The following is a 13,650-nucleotide window of genomic DNA, read 5'->3' on the forward strand; positions in this document are numbered from 1 at the left end:
GTTGGAATTTAGAAAAAGGAACAGGGAGAAATAAATGAGGAAAATATCTGTGCTGTTTGGTTCCAGTATGGCTGTTTATAAGCAAGCTCGCCGCTCTAGAGAGATGAATCGTCACTACTCGGAGAGCAAGTGTCCAAACATTATGGAGGACATGCTAACTGTAGCTTAACGACAACAAAGGTTTCATAAAGAGGCTTCGAATCCGTTTGGCCTCCTTATCAAAGGTGTTTCCGAGCGGCTGCGTTCAGTCTTTATTGCGGTGCAGAACAGGGTGGACACAGCGGATTGGGTTGTATTAAATCTGCTTGTTTTGCCGGTTTAAATAGAAAGGTCAGACATATCTCTGAAAGCAGCGTGTATGTGCATTTCATGTGCCGAGCTGCATGCGAGGTGGAAAGCGGAGGCAGAGCTGGGACAGCTGGGAGCAACTGTAGCAGCTTTCGGATAGTTCAGTTCGCTGTTTTCCCCCTCTTCCCCTCACATGTATATCTATGACTACCTGACGGTCGCTCGCTCATCCACTCTCGCTACTTCTTTGTGCCCTTTATCTCCTGCAAACATGCAGCATTATCTGTGCTTCCCAAAGAGTTTCCCCCTGCTTTATATTGACTGGAGAAAAGATCAGGGGCCTGTCAGAGAGCTCTTTGATCTGAGCCTGTGTGACGACTCCGCAGTGATCCCCTCGCCAGCGCAAAACGGTGTCCATGCCTGTGCAAATCTCTGCCAGCTGATGAGTAACCTCGCTGCTTCTCCTTTCTTCTCTCTGTCTGCCTTTTACTGCCTCAGCTTTATTCTTATTTTCCCTCTCCTCTCCTACCAGATTACGCCGGGTACCCGCAGGTGGCTCACTACTGTGTTTACGCTGTTTCCATAATGTTGTTTACAATTAGGAAAACCACCTCAAAGGCATAATTTGACTTTTAAAAATATCTGAAACATATTCGATCCCTTATGTGAGGGTCTTGTTTCGTAAATGTCACAAAAGTTTTTCAAAAAAATGGTGTGTCTGGCTCATCTACTTGTTGAATCTTCAGTCACATTAACAATGATCCTTGCAATACACCTCCGAACGCTATGGCAGCATTTTATGGCGAAGCGTGGCATCGAGACCTGAAGAAGGCAATAGAAAAAAAAATAGTTTTGCAACAGAAAGTGCAACAGTTTCCCCCCTCTGTCTACTTGAGTTAGTGTGCTTTATAATTCCAAGTGATAAGGGAGGGGGATGTCAGGGCTTGGCGTTTTTAGGTAGACCTCTTTTTTTCCTTCTTCCTGTAGTCCGGAAACATGATAGGTGCAGGGAAAGTGGCTCGCTGCCTAACAACACACATGTGCACACGTGAACCGAGCGAGCACATTTCTGATGCTCTTGTTCACACATTTCGTCGCTGTCTCTGAAACCCGGATGGACCCAGCTGCTCGCTCCATAGAGGGCTCAAAGAAAATCATCGCAGGCAACTAATTGCCTGGCAGGGCCCTGCATCTGCTCGGCAGAGAGCAGAGCTGATGAAGTCACGGAGCAGATGTGTGTTTGCCTGCCTGCCTCTGTGTGTGTGTGTGTGTGTGTGTGTGGGTGTGGGTGTATGTGTGTGTGTTTAGCAGCACCCTCTCCGTGTTTAGACACAAGCCATCAATATTGCATGTGGAGTTATTGTTGCAGAGCCACTCCTGGAGACTACTAATATTGCATGAATGAGGAAGTGAAATTCGCTGTACTTCCAGCTGATTGGCCAAAGGAAATACCAGCAACAACCTGATTGGAGGAACCTTCCCTTAGAGCCTTACTGCAGTCTGAGTGTGTTATAGACTATTCCTGTGTCCTGCTGATAACTAGTTGTAGTATGTAGGACGTTCATAACAAATGTACACTTATACTGGAATAAAAATAATTTTATTTTTGAGTTGTTTTAATCGGCCCACAATCCATCACACACAAATGAAGAAACTGAAAGAAGGAAAAAATGTGAGAGCTCTAGCAACAGAAAGAAAGTTGGAAATACTGTGGAAAACATTTTTTGCTTGTTATTAATAGATTTTTTTTAAATATCTGTCATTTGAATTTTAAAGCCACAGACGCTCCTGTCAGTACAAAATAGTAATACTACATATACATTATACATACCTCAGAATGGTATGTGTAATTGCTTGTGATTGTACTATCTGAAAAGTACTGCACTGTCAGTATTAATGCATTACTTGTACTTTCACCTTTATTAATATTTATACTATTAGTACCACTGGAACACATTATACATTCAGTGAGCATTTGGAAACTAAACAAATTAAACAAATTAAAATTATCACCCACTGAGCCACACAGCAATGTGACCGCCTTAAATCGCAGAATGAAAGTTATTTATTGGTTTAAATGTCATCCTCAACAGGTCATTTTTATTGGACGAGCAAAGCGCATTATTTTTGCCTCCTTTTGACCTCCTCAGATTGTTTCTAAGCAAACAAAAACCTGTATTGGCCGTGTTTAGTTTTCCTGAACTAAGAGTTAAATTGTGCTGCTTTTTCCAAATCCTGCTGACATCCGCTCCATGTTTCCAAGAAAGTTTCAGCCAAAAGCCAGGTAGAAAAGTATTTTGGAAGGAGTACCGGTAAATTTTTCCTAAAGGTCAGTGTCCAACCTTGGAGTATGCAATGATAAAGCCCCCACTGAGAAGACATAGGTAACTCTAATTAGCGGGGTGGTGACGGCTCCTCGGGCGCGGCTGGAGCGACTGAATGGATGGTCACTCAGTCAAGGAAAACCACCCTGGTGTTATGTAGCGACCAGTCCCATATCGTTAAGCTCTCCCTAAAGTGTCAAACTGCTGGGACTGAACCCCTCCCCCCTCCTCCTGCTCGCTCCGCCAAACTCTCATGGTCGCCTGGGACGACCTTCGGCTGCAGCTGCCAATCACAAAGAGCCATGGCAGCGAGAGGTCTCTGAGAGAGGAGCCTATTGATTTTCCAGTTAGAGCCTAAGTAGTGTGTGCTATAGGACTAACGGACAGCCCGAGCAGGTATGTCATTATCAATGAGGCCGAGGAAGCGGATCCCCTCAGTCGCACTCATTCATATTGGCCTCCTTCGTTCTCTCCTTCATGCCGTTCCACCTCCTCGTCCTCCCTGACAGGGCGCATCCTGAGATGGTCAATAAATCGCTCAGCCACGCCATGACAACAACTGGTGGAGTGATGGGTTTGGATGACCTCCTTTCTCTTTCTTCCCCCTCTCTCCTTCACTCTTTCACCGTCTGCCCCTCCCTGCTCTCCAGGTACAGTAATCACAGCAGCTGGAAGACACGAAGTGTTTCCTCACGGCAGACTGACTTGTTAGCACCACAGCCGCCATGCGTTCCTCTCCTTCCAGGTTCAGTTTAATCTGAAGCATCGTCACCTCGCGGCCCACTTTGGCTCGTCCAGTCACCAGAAACCGGATTATTATCACTCTGCTCCCCTTGTTTTGCCTCGCAGTCCAGCATAAAGACATGCGCAAACAGTTCTGAATAATATAGGCCAATTAGAGGAGATAAGGCCAAATAAAGGTTTAAGGCTTCCTGAAGTGAGTTTCTGCTCCCCAGTAGAGCAGTTAAGTCTCGTTACCTCCTCTACTCTCTCTGTCCCTCTCATACAAAATGCAGATGCACCGCTGAGTCTGAAACCAAGTTGATGGCTGTGATATGGTGTCTCGTATTTCACTGCAGTTGTTTGAGCGAGGTTATATCAACGACGATGAACTCATTCTGTCGGGATGAGGTCAACGCTCCCCTGGCCAGATGTGGCGTGTTTAAGAGTGATGGAGAGAGACTTGTTAATGATGGGCTTCAAAGTTGAGGAGAAGCCAACAGAATGGCTCCTCCTGCAGCCTGTGGACCGTCTCTGCTGTACTTTTGGTCACTGTCGTGCTGTGAGATGAAGGGAAATGCAGGGGCGTAATTCAGGATTGTTCTCTCTGTTATTGTTGGTTTTAAACCATGCTAGCAGCGTGGCGACCTCGAGGGAGGTCCGTATGGAGTTTCTCCATTGTTGCATCTATGGCCATCACATGTTGCGCAGGTATTTGTGGCCCCCAGACGACAAATCCAACAAACATTCGTGATCCTCGGACTTTTCCTCTTACACCACGAGGCTGACACTTTTGACTTTTAGTGAAATATCTCAACAACTTTGGGATGATTGCCGGGAAATTTCATGTAGAAATTCAGGATCCCCAGAAGATGAATCCTACTGGCTTTGATGATCCTCCGAATGTTTGTTTAGGGCCACCGAGCGGGTCAAAGTTTTCACTTATACGGTAAACTACTTCACTTTTACCACGTGTATTTGCATTGGACAGACACTGATGGTTCCCAGAGGATGAATCCTAATAAACTTTAATGATCTAGTCAGAGAGTTTCAGGTCGGTTGGGAGGTATTTGAATCCCTTTCTTTCTTTTCTGTGACTCTTGTGCAAAACAGGCTGATGAATCTCTGCAGCGAGTTGGTAACCAGGTAGGACAGGTCGAGGAAAGACAATTGCCACATTGGCAGTCACGTGAAGAACCATTAGACACAGTGTCGTCTCGCCACCTAATGATGACTAATGTCTCCCTTTCAGTTGCTCTTCCCTCACACAAGCAACTACCCCATCTCTTTTCACTGATAAACACGCCTGGCCTCTCTCTATCCCTCTGTTTGTGGCCTGACTTTGGACCTTAACACAACCAAAGACCACCGTGGCTGAGACCTGGCTCACACTTAACCGAGCACCTCCAGACAAAGAGCTGCCACCCCCTCTTTGCACCTGAGCCTGGCCCCTCCATCATGTTCCATCTCTGGGCTTGACTGGACCAGTCAGGGGGCAGGTGCCTCCCCTCCCTTCCTTTGATTGATCCCCTCTCTCCATCATTTATTCCCTTCGTCTGCCTCTGACACACGTGTCAAAGGCAACACACCAGCCTGATGGATAGGCCTGTTTATGGATGCCAGTCTGCCTGGTAGGCTACTGATATTACAATCAGCACCTGTGTACCTGCTGTTCACACAAGCCTCTGTTATTCAGCTGAGGTCAGAGAGACACCCGGCTTCAATTGAAAGATCGATGTCCAGCCCGGCGTATTGGAAATTGGAATTGTAAATGTGCTCTTGTTTTGTCAGGAAGGTCTGTGCTGCATTTCAGATGATAACACCGGATCCATATGTCGTAGAATATGAGTAAATACGTGTGCTGAGCTTCCTTTTAGCTGTCTAATCGTAGAATGCCTCTCAGATACAAAGGTGAAGTGACTGGATGAGGACATAATATTCATTTCATAAAGCTGTATGTCAATATTCATATAGCTGTTAATTCCTAAAAGAAATCCTGAGTAGTTCTTAGCAGATGTGTTTGTTTTCTCATTTCATGCTCACAGCATTGATGTGTACTCCATGTAAAGACATCTCATGTGCTGGAGAGCGAATGTTACATCGCTGAATTCTGGTGCCTCCGTTGCCGTTATGGTTAATGACCCATCCAGTCTGGTTGAAATGGCGCATCCATAGGGACGTACTGCAGATTACTTACTCATCCAAGACGCCTTTCTAGCAGACATCAGCACAACAGAGCTTTGCTTGTGCTCTGTTGGAGCAGAATAAGATGTATAAAGGTAGAAATGAAAAAGCAGTTCTAATGCACAGAAAATCTCGTTGTGGTGAGTCTGAACCACGAGAGAGGAGGCACGCCATCTTGTTCATTTAACACCTCAGTGAAAAGATGAAGCGCATCAGATTTGTTTGGCACCAGCAGTCCCGACCGCATTCAGTCTGCATCGTGAAATGAAACGAGTCCAAATTCAGTGAAATTGTTTGAACCTCAATCAATAAGTGCTTGATTTTCTATAAAGCTGCAGTAATTAAAGTTTTTATGCAAACAATGCATCAGATTGCATGTGTAATGTGAGAGAGGTTGCTTAATTAGCACCAACTCTGCAGCTTCCCTCAGAGCTACAGAGAGTTTTAGCTTCCTTCAGCTCATTGTTTTGGTTGGACAGCTCGCAGCTCTGCTGTTTCGGTTCAGTCTCACCTGCAGCAGGAAGGCACTTTCAGCAAAATGTCTCTCAAAAACATGCTGAGCACGTAGAGTTGGAGACTAGCTGCCGAACGTAGTCTAACAGTTAGCAATTTGAGAGCTAAACATTCCCTTTCGGACTTCAGGAGACCAAAAATTAGCTACAATTTTAGAATTTCCTCTCAAAACAGCCAACAGCTTCTGTCTTAAGTCGCTCTACAACCAGATACAGATAGTGGACAAACATCTACTACAAGAGCATCTTGTGAGTCTTGTTGTACTTCATTTGCATTTGATTACTTGATAATTTCTCTGCCTCCGGAGCGTTGATGATGTTTACTGATTCAGCTCACTCTGTTACAGCTGGAGCCCAAAATGCTCGCCGCTGATAAACCTGTAGCTCCGATTGAGTCACCTTTGCATTCTCAAAGTCTCCTGGGCTGCTCCCTTTATACGAGTCCCATTCTCTCCATCTTCTTTCGCCTCGGACAACCAACCCCGAATTCCCCAAGAGGGGTGTACTTTTCACCCCACACCCACTTAAGCTGGTGACAATAGCCGGATTAGAAAAGAATTTACTTCAGCGAAACCTCGCACCGACCCCAAAAAAGCCTATCCATCACTAAATGGCAAAATGAGAGATTGAAGGAAAGCGGGGAGAATGCGATAGGAGCCGGTCAGCGATCTTAACCTGTCTGATGTTTGCTATGGCAGCTTACAGGGGGACGGGGGGAGGGGGGGGATAGCATTGAGTCTAAAACAGCCCCTGAGCCTCAGTGGTGGTTCTGCGCTGTCTCCTTGATTTTCTGAGTATCGGTGAAAAGCATATACGTCCTTTTTCTCCTTTTCCCGATGTGCAAGTGTTTGCTGATGAGCCTGACAAATCAAGGGACGTCTTTAAAGCCTTTGAGCGTCGTCTCAACAGGTCCCTGCAACACTGTTAAGGTCTTACATGTAGCTGCTGGTGTCTTAGGTGTGCCTTTTATATGCAGATCTGCTTTTAATTCCTGATTTGTGTTGCTGTGGTATCGTCCAGTTTGAGAGTTTGTATCATGTTTGCTGTGGTCCTCTGTGCACTGTGTAAATCCACACCATGACCTTCTTTATTGCAGCGTCCAAACTCAGGTTAGATTCAAGCTTGAATGTAGAATTTTAACGATAAAGGTTTTAATCGTGCATCCTGATAGCAGAGAGGATCTTCTCAGTTCGTGGACGCCCGCTGCATTTCACAGCCCTCGTCCCTTCACTCCTGGAGTCTTATCCATCCTTTGTTCCCCATCACCTTTGAGCCACTAACGCTGCCCTTTGTGGCCCCGGCCTAAGCTGTGATGGGGTAAAAAAAGGAAGAGTTGATGTTGAATATATATATTAAAAAAAAAAGAATTTGGGGCCGTTTTCTATACATATCCCTTCATGTTATCTCCGTTTACTGGTGTTCAAAAGGCTAAAACATGTCGCTTTATTTACTGTGATTACAACTTGTCATATTTTTAATTACGAATTCCACGTTTATGTATATCTGCCACCATTAGTATTGGCGCTGTAGTATCTTATTATGCGTCAGGGCCCTTCTGAGGCTTTCATCCTCATGGCTTATGCCCAAAGGCTGAATGTTTAATGAGTTACTGCGCTGAAGTCACTTCTCTACCAATTAACCCCGAGACCACTGCAGCATTTCCTTAAATCCACACAAGACCTTCTTTTTGTTCCCACTTCAAACAGGCTAAGCAGCCAAGGAAAGGAAAGGAGAAAAGGCTAACCTGTTGGCAAACAGTGAAAAGGGCCAAAAAAGGGGTTTAATCCTTATTAGGCTAAATTCAGACTAAGTGGCCCCAAAGATCCTTTCAAAGGGGACTTTATTCGGGGAGTCCCAGCTCTTACTGGGTGACGTTCAGGACTGAATGCTCTGAGCCTCGAGGCTTCATAACCTCACACTTGCTGCAAGCTGGGCTTGTTTATTTTGCTTTAATTCTCTCACACTCCAGCGCAGCTCCTTAGTTGTGTTTATTTTTTCGAGCCTTGTAGTTTGTTTTACTTCCCTCGAGGCAAATAGACCTTCACATGTGACCAGTGATTACGTCTTGAATTAGTTACACGATGGTAGAACAATTGTCCTATCAATCACTGGTGAGCACAACTGCTCTTTACTACTTATATTGAAGCATCAGTCCACATTGTCTGTTCTCTCTGAGATATAAACTCAAGGTACGACATGTATATTCATTTCAGCTGCTCATTAATAGACATCAGTACCTGATAAATTTATGGCTTCCTGCTGGTGTTTTAAAGAGATAGTTTGACATTTTCTGATGTCCTCCTTCACTTTCTTGCCAAGAGTTAGATGAGAGGATTGATCCCAGTCTCATCTCATTCTATTCAGGGTGAAGCTACAGCTAGCAGCTAGGTAGCTTAGCTTAGCATGACTGGAAACAAGGGGGAGCTACTACTACTGATCAAATAATACACCTACCAACACCTCTGAAGCTCATTCAGACATGCGGACTCTCAGCAGCTTCTCTGAATACAAAGCTCGGCCTCGTTTGTTCTGGCCTCCTGCTGAACTCCTGCTGCACTTTAGTGCTGCAGAGCAATGTGCAGTACATGCAAAAGCACTTCAGCTCTTTAAGTCTTAGCTTCTTTTTCAGCTGCCGTGTTGTCAGTGTTCAGTTCTCTTATACGCTTTCAGATGTTTTCATGTGAAGCAGCTGCTGTCTGAAATGTTTTTCTTGTTTTTTTTGTGAAGCAGTGGACTGTAGCACTGAGCCCAGGACAAATTTGCCCTCTGGGACAATAAAGTTTACTCTGTTGTTCCCACTAATTAACATGTTATATCTTGCTTAATGCATACCAAGACTGAGGTGTAACAATGACAAATCGTGGTTTTGCTGGAGGTTTACGTGCAGGCCTTTTTTAAAATAATTTAAGTTTTTATTTGAGTACGCATGAACAGACAGCAAAGTCACATTTTGAGACATTTGGAAGATGTGTTTGATCCCCCATCAGGCACAGTCTTGGCGATTAAGGTACTGTAGTACCGTAGTTCATTCACAGTTTAGATCCTTCTACCAAATGAGCCTCAGATTTTTACAAATATCTTTTTTTAAGCCGTTCAAGGCTTTGTAGAACACAGCTGTCCTGTGTGCTGCACAAGGTACATCCAAAAGGTCCAACACTGGCTTCTTATCTTGCATGAAATTGCAGTCTCTGATTTGCAAGTATTTCCAAAAATTACCTCTATATTCCAGAAAAAGATAGAAATACCCCATCTAGGTACAGAGCACTTATTTTATATATCCCTTTTGTGAGCCATTGATACCAGTAAACAGACTTCTTCCCAATAAGTCCAGCCGGGTTGTACCATAGAGAGACACAGGATTGTCTTAGGTGCGATACTCCGGTGTACCTTTCTGTGTGCAGGACTTTTTCCTGGCTTGGCTCAGTGACTTTCTGGAGTTTTGTTATCACTAAAACTTTGCCAGGAAACCTCAAGAATAGACATCAGAGTGGTATCAATCTCATCTATCTCTGGACAAGAACGTGAAGAAGCTTTCTTCCCAAAATGTTCCTTTGGCTTTGGTACTCAGAGAATTCAGTATTTTCCCTGCCTGCCCAGCTTCACTCTTCCCATAGTTCAGCAATCATGGAGCACGTGGTTAGACAGAGATGGTGTCATGGCCAGTTGGTTAAGTCATGCTCCTGCTGAGGTACAAAGGCTGCAGGAGAGCTGTTGGAGTGTGAAAGTAGAGTCATGTGGCCGCACTGTCTTAAGGTCATATGATTCCAGGGTCTCATGGCGAGGGAGCACTGTTTTCCACCAGAGTCCAATCAACTTCTCTCCAGTCGTTCACCTCCTACCTGGACCGGCTTTTGCTCCAAACAGTGAAAATATGCCGACACATCTCTCTGTCTGTCTTCCCAGTCCAGTCCTTCCCACTCCCTCCCATCTTTTTTGCGGGCTATCACTCAATCTCAAAAGCAAAATCTGTCTTAATTGGCTCCAGAGGGCTTGTGGAGGCTTTGTGTCAACGGTGATGAGGGTCCTGATTGGTCCAGAGGCACAGGCAGCCAACAGAGCCTTGTTAGCGCGTCAGGGCCCTTTGCCTGCTCGTTAGTCCGATGAACTCATTTACTGATGGGGGGTGACAAGGCCTCGTTTGGAACAGAGGACGGCGGGGGGTTGAGGCGACGAGGGGGGAGGTGGAGGAGAATATGGGTGAGGAATAGTGGGAGCAGAGAGTTGGAGTATTCGGCAGATGAGAGTGTCAAAAAGCTCTTAAATGTCAGCTTGTGTTTGTCTGGGCTTTCTTTCTCATTTGCCGCTGCAGTAAAAGCGCTGTCAGCGTCTCAGCGCTCTGAAACTGGGGTTTGCAGATGGCTTGATCCTGTGATCAGTCGAGTGAGGAAGAGTCCCAAACAGCACCGCCTCTGGTGTGCTGATACGCACTGCTTTCCTTTGCATCTGTGAGTTTCCACTGAGAACAAAACGGAGGCTCTTTTAATTAGTACAAGTCTATGGACTCTCCAATCTCAGCCCTTTCTTTGCGTTTAAGTCATTTCGTGACGCGCGGGTATCGAGGGCTGGACAGCTTTTGGGAAATGAAAAGCAATAAGCAACTCTGCATGCTGATAAGTCCACAGGTTTTTTATTTTTTCTGTATGAATTCTATCAAGTTCTCCCAACACCGCTTGTCCCTCGTCTCCGTTTTGATGTTGATGGATCACCTCTCTTCCTCCCGCTCATTAATTTCATCACCTTATCTCCCACACCACTTCATTTGACCAAAAGGTAATAATAAATCCCTCATCCATTATCCTTTAACTGAGGCAGCCATGCGGAAATACTTAATAACAGGCAACAAATTGAACTTCAATCACCGCATTTTCCTTCAAGGATGCACAGCACATTACACGAGCAAATATGCATTTACCACTCGTCAGACACGGTTTATGTGCACTTTCAAGCATTTCTTTCACAGGAACAGCACTGCTGATGTTAAAGCCAGACTTTTTCTCTCATTTTATGACAAATAAGGATTTACTTTATTAGGAACTGGCTTCTGTCCTCTTCAACTCGAGGGTCTTATCAGCCCAAAAACACACACACACCCTCAGCCTGGCGACGGCGAAGGCAGCTGAGAGCCTCATCTATCTTAAGCCACGCCGCTGCTGATAGTTGCTCTGTTGCTCCCCTAACTCTCCACCAATTCAGCGCGGTTTCAATTAAATTTCACCCGCGTTGCCGTGTTCCTCCACTCGGCTTTACCCGTGTTTCTAAAGAGGCAGCGGCGGGTAAAGGAAGCTGGGTTTTCAGAGGGAAGGCTGATGGAGAGGGTTCACCGGCAGCGACTGTCTGCCAGATTCGGCGGTGACAGTTTCTGTGTGTGCGTGGTTACACACCGTAGCCGCAGTCACCCGGCCACTCTTCATGTGTCCCTCTTCATTCTGCAGTCTTTTGGGCATCTGACAAAGACAAACGACAGTGCTTCAGAAATGAGCAGCAGCCCGGCGCACAAACAGGTTGAAAGAGGAGGAGGAGGAGGAGGAGGAGGAGGAGGAGGAGGGAGAGGGAGCGCCGCAATCAAGACGAGTTCCTTTGTTTTGTGTTTGGCTGCGTCCTCCCGCGTGACTCTTTGAAATTGATCTCGGGACGCGCCGGACCTGAATCCACGGATAATGCTCCACGTGAAATGACACATCAATAAAACGGCGCTTTATACTCGACCAATCGTGCTGATGTGTAAGCTCTGGATCCCTTTATGGAATCCTCTGTCCTCTTCTCAGTTCATTTTTATTTCTTTATCATTTTGAAACCTTTTTTCGGTCAGATAGTAAAATGCAAATGTGACGACCCGGCACACAAATTCCTCCCCTGACCCTGTAGCATTATCATCTCTTTGAGTTTGACTGATTCAGCTCCACCGTTGCTATTTATCACAGAGCGAGCTGGTGCAGCCATAATTCCAGCTCGGACAATAACCTCCACACCGTTTCAATTTGTCCAGACGCGGTCAAAGCATTGCAGCACGGATAGTTTGTCACGCTCCTTGTCACCGCCTCAGCTTTTTCATCTGCAAGGAAAAGGGCGCTGCCGATATGGACAATGATCTTGGGAACATAGAGTGCTATTTACAGCGTTCCTGGAGATTCATCGGTCCAGGGAGAGGTGATATCTGGCTGCCCCCCCCCCCGCTGCTGTCATATCTATCTGTGGAATCAGAGGCTGCAACTTTGTCACATCAGGCCCGAGCTCCTTCCTGACATCCGGCGGGAGGTCTTTGAGCGTACTCCTGGGGATGAGATGAGTCAACCACTCCCTTTTGGAGGTGAAAGGTTACTCCCCAAGCATTCACTCATGGTACACCTGAAAACAGGAATTGATCAGATAGAGGCAGAGGAGCTGTTTTTTGATGTGATGACATGCGTTGGGTTTTCTGCAGGGTGCTGCCTGGTGCTCTGATAGCCAACATGTGTGTCAACACAGAAAACTAATCAGGTGTCTTAACCTGTTTGTCATCAATATCCACTTGTCTCAACTTGCAACAAGACTGTAAGACCCCTGAAGCTCACTAATTAACAGGTTCTAGCTCTCAGACAGAGGTGCAGAACAGCGCGTTTTGATGTTTGCTGCACAGACATGCGCTGTCGAATCTGAAATGACCACCTTTGCTTTAAGATTGTTCACTTCCCACAGACCGATTAGTTTTCTGCTTGAAGATGAAACATCGTGCTGTTCACCCTTACGAGTGCCGCGCTATCTTTGTGGAGGGCTTTGCTCGAGGCCGGCGGTGACTGGTATAGTCATCTTGATCTCCCGTTAAGGACGATAGGAGGCTGGCGGATGCAGCCCCGGCGAGCTTCTCCAAACCACTAATCCACATTTAATTGAACTCCAGAGACTTTGAAGTGAGTCTGCGATGCAGGCAGGTCTTATTCCTCATCGAGGCAGCGAGGGAGAGGCTGTCCTCAGCTGGCTGGCAGAGGCCTCAGCTGGTCCCCTCTGCCGTCCCCTGCCTTTAATGAGCTCCTTTAACTTACCGCTAGGCCTAGCTTGCTAGCTCGCATTTGAATATTTCTGATTAATAACACAGCCTCTGAACCATGCTGTGACAACCTAAAGCGTCCCTTTTACCTTGCTGCCACATCCCCGTACGCCCCCTGTCAGCAGACGCTTTGGAAGCTAAAAGCAGAGGTTGAAACAAAAGCCTCGTTAACAAAGCAGTGCTAAGTAGGTTAGTAGCAAATCTAAATGCTGGATTAGTGGAGTACGAATCACAGGGTCAGACGGGTCTGTCAGGCGCAGTGGCAGCCATCAGACCAAGTTACCCTGACAGCTTCCACAATCTCCACGGGGACAGATTAAGCTCAGCTCATCGAAGCATTTTTAAATCTGGACCTAGCTAGCGCCTTATTGTGTCAGTTAGCACCATGGAAATACAGAATGCAGCCTAATCAGATGGCTCTTAACCTCATCACATCAAAACTACATTTTCGTGTATTTTCTGTTGTAATGATGGTGTATTTCACCTGCGTGCTGTAATATAGATTATCTTTTAGTGAACTAAACATTTCCGTCACTCCTTCCAGCTCAATGGCGCCCATTCTCTCGCTGAAGGAATCACTTTTTCATTGCGGCTGATC

At 45.9% G+C, this 13,650-nt stretch overlaps 1 protein-coding gene across 4 annotated transcripts in view; it reads left to right on the forward strand.

Annotated features, from left to right (window-relative positions):
* The window catches only part of lrba (LPS-responsive vesicle trafficking, beach and anchor containing), a 180,132-nt gene that overhangs the window by 116,508 nt on the left and 49,974 nt on the right, over positions 1–13,650 (forward strand). The window lies entirely within an intron of this gene.

This window comes from Chaetodon trifascialis, chromosome 2 (genome assembly GCF_039877785.1).
Source record: "Chaetodon trifascialis isolate fChaTrf1 chromosome 2, fChaTrf1.hap1, whole genome shotgun sequence".
Lineage (NCBI taxonomy): Eukaryota > Metazoa > Chordata > Actinopteri > Chaetodontiformes > Chaetodontidae > Chaetodon > Chaetodon trifascialis.